This window comes from Uranotaenia lowii, chromosome 3 (assembly GCF_029784155.1).
Source record: "Uranotaenia lowii strain MFRU-FL chromosome 3, ASM2978415v1, whole genome shotgun sequence".
Classification (NCBI taxonomy): Eukaryota; Metazoa; Arthropoda; class Insecta; order Diptera; family Culicidae; genus Uranotaenia; species Uranotaenia lowii.
In genome coordinates, this window is record NC_073693.1 from 107720864 (window position 1) to 107739621 (window position 18758).

The following is an 18758-nucleotide window of genomic DNA, read 5'->3' on the forward strand; positions in this document are numbered from 1 at the left end:
GAATCGGTGAAGTAGTTTGCAAATGACGATGTCCACTGACTTTAACACTAAACATACCGGCACTTTGTATATACCTATTTATACCGCCGGGGGTCAAATGACCCCTAACACATTTTCCGCTAAAACTCTGTTGTTTCTCAACCGATTTTTACAAATTTTATAGTTTTGGAAAGCTTGTAACGTGACTCAAATATTGTTCTCAGACAATATTCAGCTACAATCATGGATTTTGAAGTTATTCGTAGTATAAGAAAAAAAATCCAAAAAAACATGCTTCGGGAAAATGGCTGTAAGTCAGTTTATAGGAGCGCGAAAAAAAATTCATTTGGTGCCTGAAAAACCTGAAGTTAGAAGCTATACGTTGCACATATGGAAAAAAAATTAAAATTTTTTTAAGATCATGACCACAAAAAATGTAAAAAAGTGGTGTAAAAACGTACTTTTTAACGAACCAATCACCAAAGCTGTCTCAGTCACAGTAGAAATTTTTTGAAAAGTGAATTGGAAAATTGACGTTATTTGTGACATTTTGGCATCTTCAGATTTATAAAACACGAAACACAGAATTTTTGACAGATATTCAAATGTAGCTGTTTTTAGACTTTTTTATCAATTTACTTTTTCTGAGACTATTCTTACACTTACGATCGGCTTTGCACTGGATTTTGAGTATGTTAACAAAAGATTTAAGGAATAAGTTTATATGCACAAAAAAGGAAATTTCATACCGATTCTAGTGATGTAATTATATTGGCGGTGCAATGCGTGACAAAAATATGATAAATATATTTCTGAAAGTAAAACCAGAAAATTTGAGCGAATGCTCGTTTGTTTTTTCGTTTCCTTTCGCCCGTCTTCGTGTGCAAAATAGCTGTGAAATATTACCACCCACAGCGCCTGTCTGCCAAGCAGGAATTGGTGCTGACTTTTCAAAATTCTGAAACTACTTCACTATTTTATTTATCATATTTTTGTCACGCATTGCACCGCCAATATAATTACATCACTAGAATCGGTATGAAATTTCCTTTCTTGAGCATATAAACTTATTCTTTAAATCTTTTGTTAACATACTCAAAATCCAGTGCAAAGCCGATCATAAGTGTAAGAATAGTCTCAGAAAAAGTAAATTGATAAAAAAGTCTAAAAACAGCTACATTTGAATATCTGTCAAAAATTCTGTGTTTCGTGTTTTATAAATCTAAAGATGCCAAAATGTCACAAATAACGTCAATTTTCCAATTCACTTTTCAAAAAATTTCTAATGTGACTGGGACAGCTTTGGTGATTGGTTCATTAAAAAGTACGTTTTTTACACCACTTTTTTACATTTTTTGTGGTCATGATCTTAAAAAAAATTTTAATTTTTTTTCCATATGTGCAACGTATAGCTTCTAACTTCAGGTTTTTCAGGCACCAAATGAATTTTTTTTCGCGCTCCTATAAACTGACTTACAGCCATTTTCCCGAAGCATGTTTTTTTGGATTTTTTTTCTTATACTACGAATAACTTCAAAATCCATGATTGTAGCTGAATATTGTCTGAGAACAATATTTGAGTCACGTTACAAGCTTTCCAAAACTATAAAATTTGTAAAAATCAGTTGAGAAACAACAGAGTTTTAGCGGAAAATGTGTTAGGGGTCATTTGACCCCCGGCGGTATAAATAGGTATACCACATACGTATTTCGAAATCTACAAACTTAAAAAATAATATTTTGATGCAAAAATACGTGCATTTTGAAAATAAAAATAGTCATGAAGAAAAATTTCCGAAAAAATGAAAACAATAGGAGTTATAGTCATTTGAAGTTCAAAAAATGTCATATGACCCCCTCCGGTATAAATAGTGTTAAAAATGTGCTTTCGAGAAAAACGCGTTTGAAGTTTCTGCTCTATAATGAGATAAGATATTAGATAAGAGGAGATAAAGGCCTATAATTTCTACAGTTTAGCTTCGATTGACTTGTAAATTTGACACAACATTCTTGAAATGTTTTACAATAAGAAAATAAAAAATATAATAAATCGATTTTTTGTAAGTGTTAGACCCTACTCTCCCCTTAATTGTGAAATAAATCTAAAAAGTTTCACTTTTGTTTTAACGTTTTAAAGAAAATCGACTTAAGGTCCATGGACGTATGGTCGAAAAGAACGCTAGGCCTTATGGACTATAATGCCGAATGAACGTTGGAATTGTTGAATGTTAGGTGGAATATGGCTGTTTAAAAAATTCAACATAGTTTCTGAAACGTCGCATTTTTGATTAAGAATTCATTCAGTACAGCCTAATGTTCGTTCGATATAACATTAATTTGGAATAGTATCCATTCTGTCCTATGACTTTAGGCCTAATAACCTATTTGGTATTTCTCGAAGATCTAACTGATCTGGCAGACAAAACAGCGATTGATAAATTAATAAATAATATAGTGTGGAACTCACTTATCAGTCTGTTGTTCCTGTCAATGTCGTTTTCATCCAACGGTTAGGAGTCCAGAATTCGCTACTCGTCTGTGATGTATAATATGTTATTTTTGTATAATTCATAAACTTTAACATTCTTACATTTTTTAACAGACAGATAAGTAAGTTACACAGTATATTAATTATAACTTAAGAACGCTCCGAAAAAATGTTATTCATTAATGAATTTCCAGTTTCCTTGAAAAAGACCACCAAAATTGGTTAGTTATTTGATACGTACTTAAAAGATCGAAAATCAAAAAAATATGTTATTTTCTTAACTAAAAAGACCCAACCTACTGCTCCTATCGCACTGGTGGGGGTGCCGATACACGACCGTTTACTCGAATGTTTAAAAGTTTATTTTTGCCCAGCTTGATTAAGCACGTCGGCCTTTTCGCTCCCTGCCTGCAACAAGGTTTGTTTACAATTTACTCCAAGAGGCCAGCCAAATGTTTGGATTCGGGAGCTGCAAATCCAACAAACTGACCAACCATAACCTGGGGAAACCAGCAGAGGATTCTCCTTGCTCAAAATAATCCGGCGGTTTATGTGTATGTTGTTTGCTATTAGTACCCGTAGATATATATTGGAAGCCGCCCCAGTTAGTCAAACGCTTAGTAGGTTTTTGATACTTCCATTTGTTTTGGGGGGTGTAAAATTAGCGGAGTGTTGCTTGTTTTATTTCGATTTTTTTTTCTCGCTCCGGCCCGGCCGTCTAGAGCAAACGATCTTTATTTATACTCGGTCCATCGAATCTTTGGGTTTGTTTTGGATACTTGAGCTCTGCTCTGGTGGTGGCGGCGGCTTTCAGTTGATAATTTCGGTTGATGGTGCTGTTGATGGGATGGGATTGAGGAAGATCTTTAAACAACAACCATCTCGACATATCCATCAATTTTGGCCTCACAGAGCATGGAGCAGGAAACTCAGCCAAAAAAGAAGAGCTCATGTGTTTTGAGCGATGTATGGTGTTATTTTTTGCTTCCTCAAAGATCAGTTCGAAACCGGGGCCAAGATTTTATTGCCAATCAGTGTCAACCACCTGATGGAAGGCAGCTGTTTTCGGAATGTGAAACACACAGTGGGATCATAAAGTCATATCGACGACGCTTGTCTATTTTCGAGGCGGCCCGACAAAAATCAACAAGCTGGCGCGATAATGGAACCGGCTTGCGTTTATACCTACTTATAACTAGTAGGTTCGTTTCATATCTGGATACAAAAATGTTCAAGATTTTAAAATTAACTTTTTTTCTGAAATGTGCCAATAGATACGTCTTTGGATCAACTCATTTTTTCGCCTGGGAGGTTTTTTGACTAGGTTATTTCTAGGAAACAATTTAAAGTTTGGAGTTCATGTACATATGTAGGTATCTGTTAACTTTTTACTAGGAACTACTCAAACAAGGAAAGTATTTCAATTTTCAACATATTTCCATCAGAAAGAAGTGTCAATCAACAATCACTCAGCTATAGGAAACAAGAGCCTCATATAGCTACCTTTTCCAAGCCATCTTCTATCCAACTAGTCTCTCGCCTACCCCAGAGCCAAGTGGTATAAAAATAGCGATAACCTCTCGAGAAATTCTATCAACTGCAACCTTCACCCTCTAGCAACATATCCTAGGATCTAGATAGATGGACTCCGCCTTGGGTTAAGATTGTAGGACCAGCCGGTCCCGGTCATTCGGTCGAGTGTGTTCCCACTCAATCCCGACCTGGTCCGGTTCCGAGAAGAGAAGAGCCGGAGATCCGTTCAGAGGAAAATAGATGAAGGGTTGAATGTATTAGATCCCTCCTGCCCAAGTTTGATTGGGGTCTAATCGATAAGGAATGTCTCCGAAGGATGTTTATGGGCGGGAATATTTTTATCTCCGGTTCGATCTTCTCCTCGAAAGATTATATGTATTATGCGCATTTTTTCTGAGAAAAAGATATTCAAATTCAATTCGCTCAATTATTGGATTAATTTTTGGATGAGCTATCTCTTCTAACTCTTACCCTAATTTTCAACATCCTAGGGCAGTTCAAAAACATCCAGACTTGACGTCTTATTAAAAATAAAAAAAAAATGATAAAAAATTCAGATAAAAACATCTGATAATAATGATACAAAAATATTCCTCAACAAGAGAAGACTGATTTCCGCAACTTTTTGACTGATTGTATTTAATTTTATTGCAGCATGAAAAGAGACGAAAAAGCGGACAAAAGCAACGTTTTAAAATGTTGTTTTTGAAAATTGCTGAGAAAAATCTATAACTAAGATACAAAAAAGGTTATCCTTTTTAAATTAAAACAGTATTATGATAGTTTTGCAGCAGTAAAAATTAGTCTTACATTTTACGGTTGTATTCGGACTTAAAATGAAAAGACAAACCATAAAATGTTAAAAATTTTCTAAAACGAATTTTTGACGGTCGCCATTAATAGAAAAGTCACAACGAACATTAATCATTTACTCTGGAAACGTTGTTTTTTATCTCAAAATTTTCTGATATGTGATACTTTCGACTTTCGACTTTCAACTTTCGATTTCCGACTATAGACTTTCAATTTACGACTTTCGACATTCGACTTCCGACTTTCGGCATTCGACTTTCAACTTTTTACTTTCGACTTTAAACTTTGGCTTTCTACTTTTAGCTTTCGATTTTCGCCTTTCGATTTTCGACTTTCGACTTTCGGCTTTCGAGATTCAAATTTCGAATTTCGACTTTCGACTTTCGACTTTCGACTTTCGACTTTCGACTTTCGACTTTCGACTTTCGACTTTCGACTTTCGACTTTCGACTTTCGACTTTCGACTTTCGATTTTCGACTTTCCACTTTCGACTTTCGATTTTCGATTTTCGATTTTCGATTTTCGATTTTCGATTTTCGATTTTCGATTTTCGATTTTCGATTTTCGATTTTCGATTTTCGATTTTCGATTTTCGATTTTCGATTTTCGATTTTCGATTTTCGATTTTCGATTTTCGATTTTCGATTTTCGATTTTCGATTTTCGATTTTCGATTTTCGATTTTCGATTTTCGATTTTCGATTTTCGATTTTCGATTTTCGATTTTCGATTTTCGATTTTCGATTTTCGATTTTCGATTTTCGATTTTCGATTTTCGATTTTCGATTTTCGATTTTCGATTTTCGATTTTCGATTTTCGATTTTCGATTTTCGATTTTCGATTTTCGATTTTCGATTTTCGATTTTCGATTTTCGATTTTCGATTTTCGATTTTCGATTTTCAATTTTCAATTTTCAATTTTCGATTTTTGATTTTCTTTTTTTCAATTTGACAATTTGATTCCACTTTTATACTTTTCTTTTTTCTACTTTTCTATCTTTTCTACTATTTCTTCTTTTCTACTTTTCTTCTTTTCTACTTTTCTACTTTTCTACTTGTCTACTTTTCTACCTTTCTACTTTCCTAGTTTTCTACTATTCTACTTTTCTACTTTTCTACTTTTCTACTTTTCTACTTTTCTACTTTTCTACTTTTCTACTTCTCTACTTTTCTACTTTTGTACTTTTCTTCTTTTCTACTTTTCTACTTTTCTCTTTTCTACTTTTCTTCTTTTTACTTTTCTATGTTTCTTCATTTCTACTTTTCTACTTTTCTACTTTCTACTTTTCTACTTTTCTTCTTTTCTTTTTTTCTTTTTTTCTTTTTTTAATCTTTTTTTTCCCTTCTTTACTTCCGTTCAACATTTCTTCTTTTCTCCTTTTCTTATTTACTTTTTTTTATAATTTTCTAATTTTCATCTTTTCTATTTTCTTCATTTCTTCAGCTAAGTATTTTACTTTTGTACTTCTATTCTTCTCTTCTTTTCTACTTTCTTTTTTTTCTTCTGATCAACTTTTTTACTTTTATACTTCGCTACTTCTCTACTGTTCTACTTCTCTGTTTTTTTTACATATCTTTCTTTATACTTTTCAACTTTTCTACAATTCTTTTTTTTTTAGTTATACAGACCCCGTTTAAATTTAGCAACACGTGCGTACATTTTGTGTTACCAAAATTTAATGTTTCCAAAATCGAACGGTTTTTTTTCATATATTTTTACAATATAATTATTACCATTATCAAAAACTTTTTTTTTGTCAATTTCCGACCATTTGTAGTCATTTTTTATTTTTTTTCATCATGTTTTTGATGCTTTTTGCACTTTTTTGTCTTTTTCATAATGTTTGTTTTCATTTGTCATATTTGTGGTTTTGTCATTCTTCATCATTTTTTAATAATTTTTTGTTATTTACAGTTCTTAATTTGAATTTGTTTCTTAACTTTTTGAATTTTCAGCTTATTGTCATTTTTAGTACTTTATAAATTTTTAAAAAAACTTTTGTTTTTATTGTTTCATTTTATCATCATTTCGGAACATAAAAACTTATTTATGGTGTTTGTCTAAATTAAATTGGTCGCGTTATACCGAAAACTAAAAGGTTATGTTGTTTCTAAAAACCGTTCGATTTTGGCACAGGTGCAGAGTCTGTATATTTTAATGTTTTCTGCAATTCGAAGTTTTATTTTTTCTTTTAATTCATCATTAGAAGACTTGATCTCTTTATCTCTTCTTCCCAACTTACCTCATTTATTTTTTTTTCGAAATGTTGTATTCTTTTTAGATTCGGTTTTTGTTTCTCATTCTTTCCAACTTTTCACTGATTTATTTTTAAATTTTAGAACAACATATTTAACTTTTTGACTTTTGATTTTTGAATTTTATATTTACGTCTTTTAGGAATTTCGTCTTTTGGGTTTTTTGACTGTTGGATTTTTTGACTATTTTTTTCTATTATTTTCTACTAAGGACTTTTGACTTTTTTTTTTTTAAATTTTTGTTGATTTTCAGCTTTTGACATTATTATTTTTAAGTTTCATCAAATCTCGACTTTCGAAATTAGATTTGTCGTTTTGATTATTTTTTGTAATTGTTCAACATTTTACCTTCATCTAAATAAGAAAGAAATTTTATTGAATTTAAAAAGGTCGAAGATCAGTGGAAAGTAATCAACGTACATATTTTCGTGTATTATGAAATATGCTACTGCTGTAAAAAAATGTTTTCAACAGTGGCTCCATAGATTAAAAATTTGGAATTATATCCTACACGAAAGAAAAAAAAATCATAAATAAACGGCACTTGGATGACCCGTATTCCATCCATGAAAGAAAATAAAAATGCAACATAAACAAAAGCAATCAAGGTCCAGTAGCGTTAGTCCATAAATTTTGGCATAGCTACCTAAAGTACTAGTTAAGGAGAGAGCACGAGAACTGCAAATTTATTCACACCATCATACACTTCACTTAATACGTGCTGCCTTAGTTCCAAACTGTATTTATGGGCACGGCGCGGCCTGATTGTTTATTTATCACCCCAAGAGCCAAGATTGGCTAGCAAGCAACCAAAGCACCTCACTAAATGTCATTTCAACGAGTGGCGACCGTCAGAATCGAAGATGGAGGATAGAAGGGGTTCATGTCGACACCAATGGCGTCTATCCTGGCCAGGCGTTTGGACTGGCTTATACTTTTATGATCTACCCTTCGCGCCTAACTTGTAAACAAAAATCGGAACACCATACTCTTCGACGAGAGCCAAGAGCAGCGGGCAGTAAGTACAAATCGTTTATTATGATGATGGCCGGTCATTGTGACTTTATTCCCGCGCAAATTTCGCACTTCGAGTGGGGAAGGGTGAAACTTTTAGTGGTTACGAAAAGGCGGGGATGGGAGTGGACCCAATTGGCTAAAATGGTCGTCCGCGTCGTCTGTTGCATAAATACTAACCTCCCACTTGACTTCCTCGCCAGCCGCCATCAAAGGACGTTTTAGGGTGTTGTATATGGTTATAGCAGTTAGCAATTTAGTACCTTGAACAAGTAGCAGCAGTAATAGGTACTAGTATAATAATAGCAGCAAACACTAAACGAAAACGACGACGACAAACGGGTGTTTAATTCGCGATCATGTCTCTCGCAAAAAATAAGTTATGAGCTGACATACTTATTCATAGCTACAAAAACAGACTTATATAAATAGAGCTCATGGCCTAACGAGAGGCCACAACAGTCAATGAATTGATTGTGCTACATTTTTGGAAATGAACGACGAACGCGAAAGCGCGAGCGAGAGAGTCAATAAACGAAACGGGAACTGGACCAGGCGGCCTTTAATTGCTCCAAGAACGACGACGCTCTGCTCCAACTATTTATGAATGGTTTGCGTGGTAAACAAGCGATTTATGGCAATAAAAATCTGTATCACGTTACGCATTCCCTCGGAAAGTGGGGGGAGGATGTTGTTTGGTGCGACGATAATTGAGCTAATTGAAAGGTATCATGATTGAGTCAAGAGTGAAGGAATGGATGAAAGAAAAGGAATGAATGAAACAGAGGTTTCATTCAAAACAAGTTTTATCGTTTCGTTGGGATCTACTCGAAAAGTAGACTCGATTGATTGGTCCCGAGAAAAGTGTGTCTTTTTATTCAGGATCACAATAGAATAATAAAAGCTTTAAATGTCTTTAAAAGATTGGTAAAAATTAAATGTGATTTTGCAATCAAATGTACCACAAACCATACATGCTTATTTTCTCTGATAAATTGATACACGACTTATATAAAATATTCAGCAGCAATTGAGCGTCACCCACTTAACACTTTTTGAAATTCAAGAAGTCTTCTGTTTTATGTAAAAAATGTTGGAAATCATCCTTTTGTTAATCAACAGTTTGAATACAAAAAGCATGAACATTAATACTTTGCTATCAAAACTAAGTGGAACAAAAAGTTTGAAAGTAGAAAAGTAGAAAAGTAGAAAAGTAGAAAAGTAGAAAAGTAGAAAAGTAGAAAAGTAGAAAAGTAGAAAAGTAGAAAAGTAGAAAAGTAGAAAAGTAGAAAAGTAGAAAAGTAGAAAAGTAGAAAAGTAGAAAAGTAGAAAAGTAGAAAAGTAGAAAAGTAGAAAAGTAGAAAAGTAGAACAGTAGAAAAGTAGAAAAGTAGAAAAGTAGAAAAGTAGAAAAGTAGAAAAGTAGAAAAGTAGAAAAGTAGAAAAGTAGAAAAGTAGAAAAGTAGAAAAGTAGAAAAGTAGAAAAGTAGAAAAGTAGAAAAGTAGAAAAGTAGAAAAGTAGAAAAGTAGAAAAGTAGAAAAGTAGAAAAGTAGAAAAGTAGAAAAGTAGAAAAGTAGAAAAGTAGAAAAGTAGAAAAGTAGAAAAGTAGAAAAGTAGAAAAGTAGAAAAGTAGAAAAGTAGAAAAGTAGAATAGTAGAAAAGTAGAAAAGTAGAAAAGTAGAAAAGTAGAAAAGTAGAAAAGTAGAAAAGTAGAAAAGTAGAAAAGTAGAAAAGTAGAAAAGTAGAAAAGTAGAAAAGTAGAAAAGTAGAAAAGTAGAAAAGTAGAAAAGTAGAAAAGTAGAAAAGTAGAAAAGAAGAAAAGTAGAAAAGTAGAAAAGTAAAAAAAGTAGAAAAGTAGAAAAGTAGAAAAGTAGAAAAGTAGAAAAGTAGAAAAGTAGAAAAGTAAAAAAGTAGAAAAGTAGAAATGTAGAAAAGCAGAAAAGTTGAAAAGTTGAAAAATGGAAAAGCAGAAAAGTAGAAAAGTAGAAAAGTAGAAAAGAAGAAAAGTAGAAAAGAAGGAAAGTAGAAAAGAAGAAAAGTAGAAAAGTAGAAAAGAAGAAAAGTAGAAAAGTAGAAAAGCAGAAAAATAAAAAAATTAGAAAAAAAGAAAACTAGAAAAGTAGAACAGTAGAGAGTGGAAAAGTATGAAAGTAGAAAAAAAATAGATCAGTAGAAAAGAAGAAAAGTAGAAAAGAAGAAATGTAGAAAGCAGAAAAGTAGGAAAGTATAAAAGTAGAAAAGAAGGAAAGTAGAAACGAAGAAAAGAAGAATTGTAGAAAAGCAGAAAAGTAGAAAAATAGAAAAATAGAACAGAAGAAAAGAAGAAAAGTAGAACAGTAGAAAAGTAGAAAAGAATAAAAGTTTATGAGTCGTTAATTTGCTTGGTGACTTGATTTAGTAGAAATCTCGAAAATTTTAAAATACCTTTTTTTCAAAACATCAAAAAGCCATGAATTTCAATTTTTTAATCCTGAAAGTTTTTATAACGAACTGTTTATAATAAAAACTTGAAAATCATGGAAACTAAAACAAAAAGTCGAAAGTTTAAAAATTAAGTCAAATAATGGTAGACGAAAATCGAAAGGCAAAAAAATAAGTCAAAAGTCGAAATTCGATAGTTTAAAGTCGAAAGTCGAAAGTCGAAAGTCGAAAGTCGAAAGTCGAAAGTCGAAAGTCGAAAGTCGAAAGTCGAAAGTCGAAAGTCGAAAGTCGAAAGTCGAAAGTCGAAAGTCGAAAGTCGAAAGTCGAAAGTCAAAAGTCAAAAGTCTAAAGTCTAAAGTCTAAAGTCGAAAGTCGAAAGTCGAAAGTCGAAAGTCGAAAGTCGAAAGTCGAAAGTCGAAAGTCGAAAGTCGAAAGTCTAAAGTCTAAAGTCGAAAGTCGAAAGTCGAAAGTCGAAAGTCGAAAGTCGAAAGTCGAAAGTCGAAAGTCGAAAGTCGAAAGTCGAAAGTCGAAAGTCGAAAGTCGAAAGTCGAAAGTCGAAAGTCGAAAGTCGTAAGTCGTAAGTCGTAAGTCGTAAGTCGTAAGTCGTAAGTCGTAAGTCGTAAGTCGTAAGTCGTAAGTCGTAAGTCGTAAGTCGTAAGTCGTAAGTCGTAAGTCGTAAGTCGTAAGTCGTAAGTCGTAAGTCGTAAGTCGAAAGTCGAAAGTCGAAAGTCGAAAGTCGAAAGTCGAAAGTCGAAAGTCGGAAGTCGAAAGTCGAAAGTCGAAAGTCGAAAGTCGGAAGTCGAAAGTCGAAAGTCGAAAGTCGAAAGTCGAAAGTCGAAAGTCGAAAGTCGAAAGTCGAAAGTCGAAAGTCGAAAGTCGAAAGTCGAAAGTCGAAAGTCGAAAGTCGAAAGTCGAAAGTCGAAAGTCGAAAGTCGAAAGTCGAAAGACGAAAGTCGAAAGTCGAAAAACGAAAGACGAAAGTCAAAAGTCAAAAGTTGAAAGTCGAAAGTCGAAAGTCGAAAACCAAAAGTCGAAAGTCGAAAGTCGAAAGTCGAAAGTCGAAAGTCGAAAGTCGAAAGTCGAAAGTCGAAAGTCGAAAGTCGAAAGTCGAAAGTCGAAAGTCGAAAGTCGAAAGTCGAAAGTCGAAAGTCAAAAGTCAAAAGTCGAAAGTCGAAAGTCGAAAGTCGAAACTTGAAAGTCGAAAGTCGAATGTTGAAAGTCGAAAGTCAAAAGTCGAAATTCGAAAGTTGAAAATTGAAAGTCGAAAGTCGAAAGTCGTAAGTCGTAAATCGAAAGTCGGAAGTCGAAAGTTGAACGTCAAAAGTTGAAAGTCGAAAGTCGAAAGTCGAAAGTCGAAAGTCGAAAGTCGAAGGTCTAAAGTCGAAAGTCGAAAGTCGAAAGTCGAAAGTCAAAAGTCATAAGTCAATAGTCAAAAGTCGAAAGTCGAAAGTCGAAAATCGAAACTCGAATGTTTAAAATTTAAAGTCAAATGGTGGTAGACGAAAATCGAAAGTCTAAATGGAAAGTAAAAAATCGAAAGTTGAAAGTAGAAAGCTGAAAGTCAAAAGCCAAAATTCGAAACGTAAAATTTAAAAATCGAAAGGCGAAAGGCGAAAGTCGAAAGTCGAAAGTCGAAAGTCGAAAGTCGAAAGTCGAAAGTCGAAAGTCGAAAGTCGAAAGTCGAAAGTCGAAAGTCGAAAGTCGAAAGTCGAAAGTCGAAAGTCGAAAGTCGAAAGTCGAAAGTCGAAAGTCGAAAGTCGAAAGTCGAAAGTCGAAAGTCGAAAGTCGAAAGTCGAAAGTCGAAAGTCGAAAGTCGAAAGTCGAAAGTCGAAAGTCGAAAGTCGAAAGTCGAAAGTCGATAGTCGAAAATCGAAAGTCGATAGTCGAAAGTCGAAAGTCGAAAGTCGAAAGTCGAAAGTCGAAAGTCGAAAGTCGAAAGTCGAAAGTCGAATGTCGAAAGTTGAAAGTCGAAAGTCAAAAGTCGAAAGTCGAAAGTCGAAAGACGAAAATCGAAAGTCGAAAGTCGAAATTCGAAAGTTGGACGTCGAAAGCCAAAAGTCGAAAGTCGAAAGTCGAAAGCCGAAAGTCGAAAATCGAATGTCGGAAGTTGATTGTCGAAAGTCGAAAGTTGAAAATCGAAAGTCGAAAGTCGAAAGTCGAAAGTCGAAAGTCGAAGGTCGAAAGTCGAAAGTCGAAAGTCAAAAGTCGAAAGTCGAAAGTCGAAAGTCGAAGTCGAAGTCGAAGTCGAGAGTTGAAAGTCGAAAAACGAAAGTTGAAAGACGAAAGTCGAAAGTCGAAAGTCGAAAGTCGAAAGTCGAAAGTCGAAAGTCGAAAGTCGAAAGTCGAAAGTCGAAAGTCGAAAGTCGAAAGTCGAAAGTCGAAAGTCGAAAGTCGAAAGTCGAAAGTCGAAAGTCGAAAGTCGAAAGTCGAAAGTCGAAATCCGAAAGTCGAAAGTCGAAAATCGAATGTCGGAAGTTGATTGTCAAAAGTCGAAAGTCGATAGTTGAAAAGTACTATAAATTAGAATGTCGCAAAGAGGCCTCCGTCTCGAGTGGGTTAAAGTCATATTATGTTAGTCAAATGTCGACAGTCAAAAGAGTGAGTCTTATGTAAAAATTCGAAAATCTAAATTCAGGTAACAATTGATAGTTGTTAGTTGAAAGAATTAAATTTCAAAAGTGAAATATCGATCATCTGAAATAAAACTTCGTAGGTCAAATGTCGAATACTGGTAGTAAAAATTCGAGAATTGAAATTCGTAATGTGATAATGGGAAAGTCGAATTTGGAGTGTAGAAAGCGGAGAGTAAAAAGTTGGACTTCGAAATCGAATCTTGAAAGTAAAAAAATATACAAAAATTTATAATTCAATCAAAAAGCAGAAAATTGGAACATGAAAGTTCGAAAATCAAAGATCAGAAGTCAGAACCGGAAAGAAGAAGCTTGAATTAAGATGTATTAAATCAGACGTTGGCAGTTGAAAATCGAAATTTGGAATGTCGTAATGTCGTAAATTAGGAATGCTTTTGTTGCCGAGAGCCAAAGTCGGAAGCCGAATTGAAAAATAGAAGGTCGAAAGTCGAACTCCGAAAGCTGAATAATGAAGCTCAATAATCAAAAGTAGAAAGTCAAAAGTTCGAGAAATGAAAGTCTGAAATCTGAATTCTGAAGTCCGAAGTCTGAAGTCTGAAGCCTGAAGTCTAAAGTCTGAAGTCTGAAGTTTGAAGTCGAAAGTCTGAAGTCTGACGTCTGAAGTCTGAAGTCTGACGTCTGAAGTTTGAGGTCTTAAATTTGAAGTCTAAAGTCAGAAGTTTCAAGTCTGAAGTCCGATGTTTGAAGTTTTAAGTTCAAAAAGAAGTCTGGAATATGAAATCTGAGGTATGGAGTCTGAAGTCTGCGGTCCAAACTCTGAAGTCTGAAGTCTGAATACAGAAATCTGAAATCTGAAGTCTGAAGTCTGAAGTCTGATGTTTGAGGTCTTAAATCTGAAGTCTGAAGTCTGAAAGCTGAATTCTGAATTCTGAAGTCTGAAGTCTGAAGTTTGAAGTATGAAGTCTGAAGTCTGAATTCTGAATTCTGAAGTCTGAACTCTGAAGTCTGAAGTCTGAAATCTGAAGTCTAAAGTCTGAAATCTGAAGTCGGAAATCTAAATTTGACGTTTGAAGTTTGAAGTCCGAAGTCTGAAGTTTGAAGTCTGAAATCTGGAGTCCGAAGTCTGAAGTCGGCAGTTCGAAGTCTGAAGTCTGAAGTCTGAAGTCTGACGTCTAACGTCCAAATTCTGAAATCTGAAGTTTGAAGTCCGAAGTATGAAGTTTGAAGTTTGAAGTTTGAAGTTTGAAGTTTGAAGTTTGAAGTTTGAAGTTTGAAGTTTGAAGTTTGAAGTTTGAAGTTTGAAGTTTGAAGTTTGAAGTTTGAAGTTTGAAGTTTGAAGTTTGAAGACTGAAGTCTGAAGTCTGACGTCTGAAATATGAAGTCTGAAGCCTGAAGTCCGCAGTCTGAAGTCTGAAGTCTCCAGTCCGAAGTCTGAAGTTTGAAGTTTGAAGTCCGAAGTCTGAAGTTTGAATATTGAAATCTGAAATCTGAAGTCTGAAGTCTGAAGTCCTAACTCTGAAGTCCTAAGTCTGAAGTCTGAAGTCTGACGTCTGAAGTCTGAAGTCTGAAGTCCGCAGTTTGAAGTCTGAAGTCTGTAGTCTGACATCTGATGGCTATCGTCTTTATAATGAATTCTGAAGTCTGGTGTCAGAAGGTTGTTGTCTAAAACCTTAAGTCTGGAGTCTGAAGTCTGACGTCTTAAGTCGAAAGTCTGGATCCTCAAATCTGAAGCCCGTAGTCCGAAATCGGAAACTCAAAGAATGTCTCAAGTCTAAAGACTGAAGCTTTCGAATTATAAATTCCAAAGTCTGAAATTTGTAGTCCGAAATCTGAAATCTGAAATATGCAGTCTGAAGTTATAATTTTGCAAGTTCACGTCATTACACAAACACTTTGCTCCCGTATTAATTTTCCTTAGACCTAATTACATGCTTTGACTTTATTATTAGAGCATCTCCTTTTCTTCGGAACAATGTCGATAAAACCAGACCCCCGTTTTTGGAAGGCGTCTTCGAACAGAGACCTAATTAGCCGTTACAAGCCATGAATGGAACCATAAAATATGATTCATTTACTTCCGCCGGAGCCCATCAATTGGAGGCTTGTTATTATACGAGGGTGAAAATTGAGACAGACCAACATGGAGGATCTCTACTTTACGAGCTGCACAATTTTTACGATTGCTTCTGCAAAATTTTGCTACGGATTATTTTAGAAAATAAAGCTACCGGCTATCGTTTCAAGAATCCGACTGGACCAAAAAAATGTTATGTGATGCTGTTAATTTGATGACTTGATTTATCCTCTTGTGTCATAACACAATCCTATGAAAATCCCTGAAAAAAAAAAAAAAAAAAAAAATAACACAATCCACCCTCGTTGGCTTGCGTCAGATGAAGGAATTTTGCACCAATTGTCTGACCTTCATCGTCCAATTTGCTAGGCCGAGATAAAGTGGGTTGAGGAAAAAAAGCTCGTCTAGATAAAAAAAAATAAAAAGTAAGCTCCGGGATGATAGCGACAAATTACTGCTGCTGCTGCCACAACGTGGAACTGCGGTTTCGCTATCGTAAAATCCCAAAACCATCACCATCGCCATCATCATCATCGACATCATCACCTCGCCTAGAGGGTCGAATCAGCGCCGTGATGAATTGTTTCGAACTGAATGGCAACGACGACGCTCGAAGGGCTGACTGGAACGGATCCAAACCCACAATTCTGGAACTCACGTGTGCCCCCGCTAGTCATTGAGACAATTGACCCGATCATTCCATCTCGTCTATAGATGGGGGAGGCGATAAAACTCGGAATGGAGCCCTGCCCGGGACAACGGATTGTTATCTCACAAATTCCGGGTTCGGTACCGGGTGCTGTAATTTTCGTTCTCTCAATCGTTGCCATATGGATACATTGTGGGGGAAATCTGCTAGGTGGATTGAAATAAAGCAAATTTAGTATTTGTATTTGTAGGTAAATAGATGAAATTTCAGAACCAGAAATTTTACGATTATTTTTATAATAACCATTAAGAAAACTATAAAAATAGCTCGTGATCATTGCTTCAGACATTTTTTCCGTAAATTGTCATTTACAAACACATATTACATGTACGTTGGTTCTTAAATCAACAGATAAACAAAAGCTCAACACACCGAATGGTAAGTTTGCTCTCCCATTGATGATCAGTGTTTCTGCAACTTTCAATTTTCCTGAAACATAATTCCATTGGAATCATTTTCAGTGGTTTCATGTTTTTTTCTGCTCCATATGCACTTTGCAATTGCAATTGCAATTTCTCAGCCAAACAGTGTGAGTGAGCTCTTTGAAGCAAGGGAACATTTCCAACACATTGCAAAATTGCTGAAGGATACTTGTAGTTGAGAAAAAAAAATCGTAGTCTTTCATCGTTGTCTGAGTTCATTCAGATGTGCTTTCAGTCCATTAAAATGTGTTCGATCAAACAGTTCATTGAGAGGAAGATAGTGATGGACCCAAATGAAATCAGTTTAGGTGGTATTAAATCAATTTATACACTACGATTGGAAGGAACTTTCAGCTATTTACGTTAATAAAAAATAATGTCTCTAGAATCGGATCTGCAATTCAAATTCCAATATCAAATTACCAAAATAGTTGGTGAAGTAACAAGATGATTTGGTTTTTGTTACAAAATAAGTCAATGCAAACCTATGAACATTAACTGTTGAAAATAGTTTCTGATGAATGCAGGTATCTTTAATTTGAAAGTAAATTTTTTTTTATTTAACAAGGCGACCGTCAGAAAGTGGATCAACGAATTGATTCATATTTTTCCAACGATTATTGCTTGTTACTGATTGTTACCCTATCATTTAAAATGTTCAAATGAGAAATAAAGACCATTGAACGCAAAATTGAGGACAAAGCATTGTTGGTGGAATCGCAGCATTGAGTATTTTTGGGTTGTTTCTTGCAAAACTTTAATTTTTCCATACGTTCAGATTTGGTATTCTAATACGTTAGACCCAACATATATTTCACTGTCAATGTTGGGAGTCTCAGCTTTGCCTTAAAATCTCTGCAACTGTTTTGTTTTATGATTTTTGACATAATGCCTTCCATAGCTTTTGAAGAAATAAATCAATGTAAGTAAAATATGTATGCATCATTCACTTGTTTAAAAGCAAGGGAAAGAATTGTGAAATTAAACAATTGGGAAACGAAAAAGCTGAGACTTCCGGTATAGATCAATATAAACATAAAAAATCCCCAGTCTCCATCCCTTTCAGTTTGAAAATTGTGACTACAAATGATCCATTAACGTAAGGGTGGAAGCCAAATAAGTCATGTTAAATTTCGAAAACCAACCATATACATTTCATAGACCTGTGCAAAATTTCAGCTCAATCGGACTTGATTTAAGGATGCCTCAAAGTGCTCAAAGTTTTGGGTTTATAACCATCAAAAATCACCAAAGTAGGAGGGATCAAAGGAAATCTAGAAAATTAATTTTCTTTCGAATGTTCTTCTGAATATGAGAAAAGTAACATTTGTGAACATAAACTCAAAATCTGAAAAAATGATCAAATCAAACACTGAATCAGAAAACGTTTCACTAACATCAGATTAAGAATAGAAACAAATAAAGAACATTAACCCATTCCTTCCCACAAGGTTTTATACGTTTTAAAAATAGAAATATTGATTTACAGCTGAAGTTCTTGAACAAAAGATGCATAATTTAAGCCTACTTTAATGATCCATTTGATAAATTTGGGTTTTGAAGTGGATCATATGTGCTCCATTGGGAAGATAACAACACATAGGGTGCAAATAAAAAACAGGAAATAATTGGAAAAAAACATGGAACTTCATTACTACCTTGACCACAAACTAAATCGATCCTATTTGATGAAAACTTCTTTGGTTTACACATCCCTCGAAAGTCTTTTTATTGAAATATTTGAACTTTTCATTCTTGCCTTGAACAATTGGTCGCCATGACACTTCGCGCAAAGAAAACAAAACATGCCGTTTTTCGAGGAAATCACGAACTTTTACAAATATTTCGAGACATGTTTGTTTGTTTGTTTGTTTGTTTATTGATCCAGTAGAGTAAGAATACAATATTCTTTTTAATTACTACTTCCGACATACACATTTGTCACGTTCACTTATTTTAATCCTATTCTATTTTATTTTCCTATAACTAATAATTTTCAAAGTATGAATCCAACGCGGCTGCTAATTCTGGTGCTGTTTCCAATAGTTCAGGCATTCTCTTTTAAAAATGGCTTCTGATTGTATACGCTTAACATTTGGGGGTAATGAGTTGTAGTTGACAACACCTCTCACAAAAAGAGAATTTGCATACAAAGTGGTCCTATTAGTAGGCACAACATAATTGCGCAAACGGCTTCCTTGAGCGCATATGAGCTTATCAAATAGTGCGGGGGGATAACGAGTCGAACCAAGCTTACGCATAAACATGCAGGATCTGAATGCATAGAAATTTTTCAAAGAACATCCAATGAGATTGCTTTGTAGATGACTTACTCGATCGTATCGGTTTAGGCCATAGACATATCGCACGCAACAATTTAATGCAACATTCAGTCTATTCAGTGCACCAGAACTAGGGCGAACATGGAGTACATCACCAAACAGAAAATGTGGGAGG